This window comes from Euprymna scolopes, chromosome 5, assembly GCF_053919585.1.
Source record: "Euprymna scolopes isolate OS-2025 chromosome 5, ASM5391958v1, whole genome shotgun sequence".
NCBI classification, from domain to species: domain Eukaryota; kingdom Metazoa; phylum Mollusca; class Cephalopoda; order Sepiida; family Sepiolidae; genus Euprymna; species Euprymna scolopes.
In genome coordinates, this window is record NC_136486.1 from 37,783,756 (window position 1) to 37,794,547 (window position 10,792).

Consider the following 10,792-nt stretch of genomic DNA (forward strand, 5'->3'; position numbering starts at 1 on the left):
GAAAGTGTGCACTGCTACAGATGAAAAGGGGAAAAACTGGACAGCAGAGGATATAGAACTGCAAGACCAAGAGGAAATGAAAGCGCTTGGAGAACAGACTACTTATAACTGTTTGGAGGTTCTGGAAGCAGACACCATCAAATTTACAGTCTAGTAATATTAACCTCAGTTTTAGTCAATTGACCTCCTATTGAACTTTCATTTACTCTTATTCTCAACTCACCAATTCCACTCATATGCTCGTAACATTACACTTCTAAATAAACAATTTGCAGAGAACAAGTTAAAACAACAATCTAAAAATAAATAAATAAAACAAAAGAAAATTATAACATTATGCAGGATCTAAAACTCATCGAATTCAAAACTCATATTCCAGAAACTAAACTAATAAATATGCAAGCCGGTTTGACTGCGGGACTGACGCTGTCATCCAACATCCAACTTTCGATGACGACACACAAACAAATGTAGCTACATTTTAGAACTGTTTACGTTTCCTATCTTCCCATTGGTAAAGGGATATATTCTAGAAATTATCGGGAAATTCAATACTAACACCGTTATTTATTTTACTACATATACCGTTTCCATACACTGCATTGCCATAGCCCTCAAACATAGCCCTAAAAGGAATTTATACACTAGTGAGTTTATTCGCGCAATATCTAACAATATTTCTAGTATAACATAACAGTAACGGATCGACATTTACACTAGGTTAGTTGAACCGACTTCCTCTGAAGGAGAAAGTTTCTAAAGAATATCAAACTCACAAGTGTTTCCTAGTCGCATGTATATTCCTGTTCTTGTAGGTGTCGATGTCCTACATAAAGCGTCTGATGTTATCAAAAGGTCACCCATTTCGAACTAACAAGACTTAACGTTGCTTAACTTCGGTGATCTAAGGAGAACTGGCGTGTTTACGTTATATCTGTATGCTGATTGACTGAAATGTTGCTCTAAGGTAAAATAATAATCGAATTTGGATTATGGGGGAAGTGGCATTTTGATCAGTACTTCGGGGCAACATACATTTAATAACTTGTTTTTAAATCTCTGAAAGTTACATGGTAAACAGCTAATGATCCACATATCTATTTCGCGTTTTAAGGTTATGTATGCTGCTTATATTTCATGACTAATTGATATTGTGTGAATTTCCCAACCGTGAAATCGATTTGTACAAGTTCTAAGTTTACATTATAAGAATTTAGTATCCCAAAGAGTCAAAGCCTTTGGAGGCGATAGATTGACGTTGTTACTAGGAATACGGAAGAGGAAAGAGCTTTGTATTGTTAGCAGTGGAGGCTATTTGTGTGTATTGCGTTTCTAATGGGTTGCTTACATAAATTGGATTGGGGGGGGCTTGTATTGTTATATAGTTTATTATTATTATTATTATTATTATTATTATTATTATTATTATTATTATTATTATTATGTTATTTGTTATTGTTCGTTGTTAGGAAGTCTTATTAAAGGTGATGTTGTTGAGAGTCTTATTAAGAGAGAGTCTTATTAATAGGGATGTTGTAAGAGAGATTGTTCGTGTTATAAAGAGATTCATATATATATAAAACGTTCATACTTAGAAGTGTAGAAGCTCTTTGAGTGTTGAGACATTGTGTATGTAAGACATTTTAAAACACATGATATACAAGACATATAATGACAATTTTCACTTTACCTTTTGGTAGAATTACAACACAAAGACGACGTTTATAAAAACACATGATGGGTTTATTTCTTCTTCGACCGGCCGTGGTTTTCATAGTCAAGAATTCAAGTTTCACATTCTAAGTTTCAAAGGTGACCGTCTCGCTTCGAGACGTTCGAATCCCATGTCTGGAATGTCGTCTGCCGTCCTCAGACTCTCTCTCAGACTCTCCCTCAGTTTCTCCCCGCTTAACTCTAAAGTTTCTAACTATATCGAGAACTTACCATTCTCCATGACGTCATACACATGTTAAAACATGTGTCTTCTTTCACGTGTTCTGGAAATGCGTGTCCAAAACTTTTTCCTTTGTTTACAAAAGGAATTTTAACCTATATTCCCAGTAACCTACATTTCCAATATGTTAAAAACATGTTTATTAAATTATCTTATAGTTGCATTCTTCAATTGAATTTTCATAACAGAATTGACAATGCACATTCTTTTCTTCAAACTATTTTATCTCTAAGCTAAACAATGGTTTGTTTTTTTACATTCCATTTGCTAATTCTCTCTCGTAATCTATTTCTAAACCTAAATTACGAGGTTCGAATTTCGTCTATTCTATTTCATTTTCATTTTAACTAAATCTCTCTATTTTTATACTTACATGAAAAGGGGACAGCCCTTATCATGTAACAGTATTATATTATTAACTTGGATTATTCAGACTACTGTTCTCATCTGGAGTGTTATTCGCACAACTTTCGGCCGATGTAACCTCCGACTTTCTTCAGATATATCTTATCAAACTAGGGAATCTTTCTGTCGGACTTGGTAATCTAGAGAGAATTTCGGACGGAACCCTTTATTTAAACCATTGGGTAGCATGTTCTCGTTCCACATTCCGTGCAGATTTCTGAATTCGACATTTTCATCATTAAGAGAGGGGTTGAAGCGCCACTACTCGCGAATGTTAATGGGCTGATTCAGCTAATACTCATGGGTATTAGATACAGGCTTTTGGTGCAATTGTAATACTCATGGCCGATCTTACATTAAACTTTGATCTTGTGTCACGTACGATCCTCGTGGATATTTTGACAAATCGTTCCGACTGCACACGGTGCAGCAATAACCAGAGTCGGCGTGAGTAATCATTCTGTGTCTGCTATTTTTCATGTGATGAGACAGGAGAGCAGAAATTGGACCTTGCGTTTACTTCCGGCAGCCTCGTAACTCACGCTTCCCTCATTTTATTCTTTAGTCATCAAATTCCATGAGTGATGATTTTTACAAAAGGTGAAGAGGTAATATGGACTTTCGTAGGTTGAATAGCTAAGATGGCCGACCGATGCTGACGTCACGTTGAAACTTAAAATTGCATTTGCGAATATAGGAATGAAATGCATTTTAATATTTTTAGACGCAAAAAAAAAAAAAGAAAACTGACTTTTTGTGTTTTCTTTGTTTCAGACATATTTTACATTCGAATTTGTAAATAAAATAGTTATTTTTGAAATAATTACATTACACTTTTTCGTCTTACTTCTGAAGTTGAAGAAAAGGAAATTGCAACTACTTTATTTAAATAAACGTTAATATTAGAAAAACTAAAAATTAAAAATAATTAAAATAATAGTTCTCCAAAATTTTAATTTATACAATTGAACTAATCTCGTGATGAACCCATTTAATAAAAACATGTTGTCACAACTTCTTTTTCTTTTGCTATGTTTTCTTTGTTTTATTCAAATTCTCGTAAAATGCAAATGATTTCGGTAAAAAAAAAACTGTCTGAAAAAGATAAGACGCAAAAAAATGGGGTTTCTTTTCTTGTTTGCGTAAAAAACTATTAAAACCCATTTTGTTCCTATATGCGCATTTCGCAATTTTAAGTTTCCACGTGACGTGTCGGCCATCTTGGGTATTCAACCTACGGAAGCTTATATTGCCGATGAAGAATTGCTGTTTTGGGGGATCGGAATCTATTTATTAAACACTTATCGTTAGTTAGTGTTTGACTTTTAAATAATAGTTGCAGTACTTTACATCAAATGACTTCATCCCTCTAAAAAAAAAAATGAACCCGAATGTCTCATGAAATAAATAATAATAGTTCCAAAAACGATCAAAGACTTTCCTACAGGCAGTTATTTCCCTTGTAAATGCCATCGTAGCTTTATTATATTCAACATTTGAAATGAATATTTACGTAAGTAAAATTTCTCGCGTATTTGTTTGTTTGTTTGTTTCATTTTTATAGAAAATAGAAAACAAAAACAGCAAATAATTACTAAACAAGATCAACGTGCTCTCCATTGATATTTATGACTTCTTGTTGTGACTTGTTTGTTTTATTTCAAGTACATTTACAGCGTGTGATACAGGACTTGTTTATAAATATCTCTTGGTATTCTGTTTCATTTGTTTCTGTCGGGGATGCCTGACTGTGATTTTATGCGTCGTAAATAACAGGAGAAAAAAAGAGGGAAGCTCTTCTCGTCGATCTAACAAGATTTTGGAAAAATGCATATTCTCACATATAATTAACTCCTTATTCATCTATATACACATGTGGCTTGATAAGAGTGTTCGCTAATGGGTCTGGATATCGGGGTTCAAATCTCAGTCGAGTTATACCAAACACATAAAAACGGTACTTGATACTCCCATACTAAACACTCAGCATTATACAGTAAGGATCAAGAGCAAGTGGAGTAAGCCTGACAATGAAGTGGGCCCTCTCCTAAGCCTTCGTGTCGCCCTCGACCAAGGTCGATTACTTAACCTCTTATACGTACCTATTTATATGTACCTATTTATATGTACATATTTATATCTACATATATGTACATATTTATATGTATGTATTTATATGTACATATTTTTATGTACATATTTATATGTATATATTTATATGTATATATTTATATGTACATATTTATATGTACGTATTTATATGTATATATTTATATTTATATATATATACATATATATATATATATATATTTATATATTTATATGTATATATTTATATGTATATACTTATATGAATAGGTTTCATTAAACAATCATTATGGATTTTGGAACCCAAGTGCGAGGCGTAAGTGTAGATAATAGTTGTATTTAGTTTAAGTTCTAAGTGAAGGAGGCCAAGAGGGTGTGGGTACCTTCGATTTTGGAACAGAGCTATTAGGCGTTAGCGATCATAATATGGGATATATTTAGTTTAATTAATCTCCCTATACATATATACGTATATGTATCTATCCATCTACGTATATATAAAAAAAAAAACACTTTCTATATGCGCGTATGAGTTCGTTCTCTTTTGACGGCTGGGCCGATTTTTGGAAATGACACACAAATGTACTTTATGTGTCTGGGAGTGTTCTTGGATGGCTTTTGTATCGGAATACCTTCAATAAGTCTCGAAAATCGATAATCGAAAATTCCAATTAAAGAAAGAACAGTCCGATTTTGATCAAAGTTAACACGTATATACAGTCTATAATCACAAGTGCATTTGAGAAATTTTAGCACGCACAAACAGAAGGGTCGGGCATATAAAATCAATAATAGGTTCTTTGATAAGACAGGAGCGCGTTTGAAATGAATGTTTTTGTTTATAGCAAAATTGAACTATGATACTTGCATTTTAAACTTTAATTTAAGTCATTATATATAAGAGTAATTTTATAAAATCAAAAGTATGTTCTTTAAAGTGAAATATAGACTACATTATATTGTGGACTAAGTCACTGCGGGGAGACGTGTGAGCCTTCTCTCGATGCACCACGGTGCGTCCCCTAGTAAAGCAGGCAATCAATCGACTGGGTTTAAAATGGGCGATTTCACCGATTTTGATTTCGATGACAATAAAAGTATTGGCAGTATAGAACATTTGTTAATCCTCATTCAATCCCGGACAACGTCAAGTCCCTCTGCTAGTATATACACAAATATGTATAAGATTCATTAACCAATTATTATGGATTTTGGAACATAGCTGAGAGGCGTAAGAGTGAGTAATAGAGGCTATATTTGGTTTTTAACAAAGGTAGAAAAGATACGGTGAACAACGTACGATTTCGAAACATAACTGTGAGGCGTAAGTATGTGTAATGTAGAATATCTTTAGTTTAATTTAGTTTCATGCAAAAAGGGTAAATGGAGGTAGAAGTCCTTCTTGAAAATTCAGGTACCTCCAATTTAAGGAAATTTTTGTTCGATCGTAAAATACGCTTAAATATGATATTTTAATTCATACAGATTTATAGGGCTAATCCTTTATTGTTCATTGTATTGTACCCAACATATAGTACTTAATTAAAAAAAAAAGAAATTTTTAATATGAATTGAGTGCCATCAGCTAGAATTGAAACCAAAACATATAGATCTCCATAGTTATTCGTTACCATCTGAGCTAAGTCTATATCAAAACATGAAAAATAAAGTTGCTAAACGTATATTTGCGCATGCCTACACGATACACGTTAAGTCGACTTACGTCGGCAAGTTCCAGTTTTTTTTGTGTTTTTTTTTTTTTGTTGTTGGGGGAGCGGTTCTATTTTAACCAATAGTCTGTAGACTAAAAGTTGATAGAGTAGTTTGATAGACACCGTTCTGCACAGACAGACAATTTGAAATATACTATACTTTCTGTAACATTCACAACATTCAAAGCATCATGTCTCAACATTTAACTAATAATGCTCATAATTTGAAATTAGCAAAATTATCGGATGTTGGCAAAATCAACAAAAGTCACACAGATATCCGATTTCAATGAAATTTTTTGTAAATATCTTTTTTTTCTTCTTTTTTTTCCATTAATTTGTTTTTACTATAAACATTTTTGTCATTTTAACCCCTACCCCTTTTAAGTTTCTTTACAAAACTCACCCGGAAATCTTTTTTCTGTTGTTTTTTTTTTTACATCACTTTTTAGGACCCGGAGGCCATTCGAGGATAGGTATTAATGAATGTAAACTAGTAGTGTAGTAATCGTTAATGGTGTAAGTTGAGTAGAATTTAATTTTTTTAAGGGGGGGTCAACAAGAACTTGTTTACATTAGACTTGAAGGCTACCATACTGTAGTTGATCGGGAACAGTGTTCCACAAGCGGGCAGTTCTAAGAAAGAAGTTTTGTTCATGGAATCTGCATTATTTTCTTAAAGTTTGGCAAGGGGGGCCGTAGATTAGAGCTCAGACGATCACTGACCATGAAAATAACGATAGAGTAGTGGCAGGCTCGCAGCGCTTAAATTTTCATTTCTAAAATAAAACCCACATCAAAAAAAATGTTTAAAAGCAAAAATCCAACAATATATATTCTGAAAATATTTTGTAATTAAAAACGTTTTTTATGGATAGCTGATGCTGTTATTATATTTAAAAGAATGCTATTTACTGTATAGCTCTTTGAATCTTTGAATATTATCTCCATATCTGGGAGAAAATAACCGAACTTGACTATTTTGGAGTATTTATGTTAAAAAAAAAAGGAGCCGAAAAATTCGCATGGCTAATATTTTTTGATATTTATTCTGAAACAAATATTTATGAAAAAACAACTTAGTAGATTGACATTTAACTAAAATCAGATAGTTTCTCCATGAGTCTACCGTAAGAAGACGTGATTTTTTGTTTTGTTTTGTTTTGTTTCTGTTCTTGTTTTTGTTTTTTGTTTCCTTGTTTTTTTTTTTTTACACACGTTCACCCCTAACAAGGCATATAGCCACTTAGACGTAAGGAGATACTATTTGGGGCCATGCCTAGTAAAGGTTACCAAGATGTTGGTTTACATTACATTTAAACTTTTGCATATCGGTACAGTCAGGGAGGCAGGTAGTAGGAAGAGAATTCCAAAGTCTTACTGTTCGAGGGGAAAAAAACTATTAGAGTGCCTATTTACAATGTCTCCCAACGCGGGCAGAGTTAGACACCAGGGTCGTTTTTTTTAAGTAGAGAAAAGGAACATAAATAAAAATTGTGTCAGTCGAGAAGAATTTCTCATCCACTAGAAGGGAACAAGGAATTGAAGTGCGTATACTACACTTTGATCTTGGCCCGAAGGCCAAGAACATCTGCTCTTATGGGGTTAAGAGTAGAAGAAACTATTAGAGTAGAAAGCTTTCTGGAATTTAAAGACCTGAACAGTGAAGGGGTGTGATTTTTCTGCTAAGTAGGTTAGTCTGGGATATGTACGTCGAGGGGGCACAAGTGCAACGAGTTCATTCCATTAAAATATTTGTAAAACAGGAACAGAAATGTGGCATTGTGGCGATAGGATAGGGTTGAGTCTTCCGTAGTAAGGTGTTTTGTCTGTAGCGTCTTGCATTGTTGTGTAGCGACATTTCCCCACATTTCTTTATTATCCAGAGTAATGTTGTACTATATTCCATATAACATAAACATTTATGTGCAAAATATAGAGTAAAGCAAATATTTATAACTCAAATGAATGTTGGATTCATTTTCATTTTTTTATGAAATACTCGTGATATTGTGTATACCATTCAAAAAGGTGTTCTTCAAATTGACAGAAACAATTGTTTCTAAATAAAAGATTGTTTGGAGAAAATATGAAATGTTCTAAATAACTAACGTTTAAGTGGTGCTAAATTATTAAATTATTAGCTCTAGTCATATACTATTGAGCTCTTTTTGTGTCAACTTTATATATACATATATATATATATATATATATATATATATATATATATATATATATATATATATATATAGCAAAAGTACCTGTCGTTGACTGGGTTCAAAAGCAGGCTGCAGAAGATGGACTTTGATTTATGAAAGTATGATAGGTTATGAAAAGGAAGGGTTGTAAAGAGATAGCTTCGCAGCTGGGGGTATCAAAACCAAAGCAAAATATGATGAAAGTAAAAATAAAATAGATAAACCCCATAATTTATTATACCATACCTTTTCACACTGAAACACTTATCACAATATTTCGTGAATCTATATTAAAAAACCTTGTTAAACTTTGTGACATATTTCCATTCTATGGAGGTCAGGCGCGAATGAATACCCCATAATTTTATTATACCATATTTCTTCAAACTGAAACATAATTATTACAGTATACTTACGCAGATAGATATGAAAAGTCTTTATTAAAGTGTATGCCTATTTCCATTCTACGGAGGCCAGGCGCGAACGCAGACCTCACAATTTTATTACACCATCCCTATTTAAGTTTAAAAATTCTTATCAAAGTATTATTATGTTCATCTATATCAAAAACACTTTTAAACGTTTGTTTTTTTTTAATTTTTAAATTTTTTATTTCCATACTTTGTGGACCAGGTGCGTACGCAGACCCCACAATTTTAATGAATCATCATTATGCCAGATCAAACATACCCATTCCTGTGTCTCGATACATCTTCTATCATTATATGTAATCAGTTTTCTATAATAGTCAACTATATAGGAGCCTATTCGTGACCAAACACACACACAGACGTTCAGCTTTATATATATATATATATATATATATATATATATATATATATATATATATATATATATAGTACAAAATTTTGTTGAAATTCAAAGACTTACATTTTTTCTTTTATATAACTCTTGTTTATTTAATCTTATATCCCTCCATTACAGCCGTTTCGTTAATGAGATGACAATTTTATGTTTTATGTTTTCATAAAAATTTTCTTTCTCATCAACTAGTCAGATGTGATTTCCATCCGATGTTACCAATAAAAAGTTAATGACTAAACTTTACCCAGGTCTTTAATATTTTATATTATATATATATATATATATATATATATATATATAGAGAGAGAGAGAGACAGACAGACAGACAGACAGACAGACAAACAGAGACAGAGAGAGACAGACAGAGAGAGAGATACCTCTATCTCTGTCTCACTCCTATTTATTTTTTTAATTTATTTTTATATTGAAGTGCTCGCGTCTATGAATTTTATGCATAGCTTTTAAAAGGCAAAAATTCGTTAAGAGTGTGGTATTTGCTGCCACGCTACTTGCATCTTTATGCGCCAATCCGGAAAGCAATTTTCTCTTTCAAATGTTATTGATGTCAACTTCAATGCGAAACTATTTCCAGTCTGTGCACAAGCTCAGGTTTTTAAAAACGTGTATTATTTCTTCTTTTTTATATCAAAACTTCTGCTAGAACTATTTTGAAATATTATGAGACCACCACCTCCGGAAATATCAGTATTTTTTCTGCTAATCTATATAAATAAAACAGTAGATGTGTGTGTGTGTAAATTTTTAAGTAATAAGCTCTTTAACTACTAGTCACATATATGCATTCATCTTAGTTTATGTTTAATTTTTAATTTTAATCAGGTCATAAACGTGTCGCGTTGGTACAGTGGTAACGTCACCAGCTTTGAATACTACTGTTTTTTTTTTCGGTTTCGATTCCAGCTGATGGGACCTAAATACTTTTTTTTTTTTTTACTTTTGAAATCACGGCTCTATAATCAGATATACGAATTCTGGACTCTATATTTTAACTTTTAGCCGTTTACTGTATATTTTAGTTTTCACTTTTAATTCTCATTTTCGCTCCTTCGCACTTCAACACCTGATGATGATTCGTGGACGAATCGAAAGTGCTCGTGACAGCAACAACTATGGAACTTTTATTAATATTTTTGATTTTGATACAAAAAAGATTATATGTAAAATCGAAAAGTTAAAAAAAAAGAATCATAAAGCAAAGTGTCTCCGTTGCATTTAATAATATTTGCTTGAATGAAAAAATGCTGCCTAAATATACCAATTTCACCCACGTACGCACACATATATATATATATATATATATATATATATATAAAGTGAACGTGTCTGTCTGTCTGTCTGTCTGTCTGTCTGTCCGTGTGTGTGTCTGTTTGTGTACATTTCCGTACACAATAATTCTGTCAATTTTCTGTCTAAAGATTCGAAATTTGATACACAGGGTACTGAGATTTGGAAAAATCTTTATAATCCGTTTTCAGACATAAATTTGGCTGTTAAGGGGTCAAAGTTCAACGATTTGACCTTTGAGAACTCTACCAAACTCCTCCGACAATTTGGGGTGTAAACACTTGAAATTAACATCTAAATCTGAA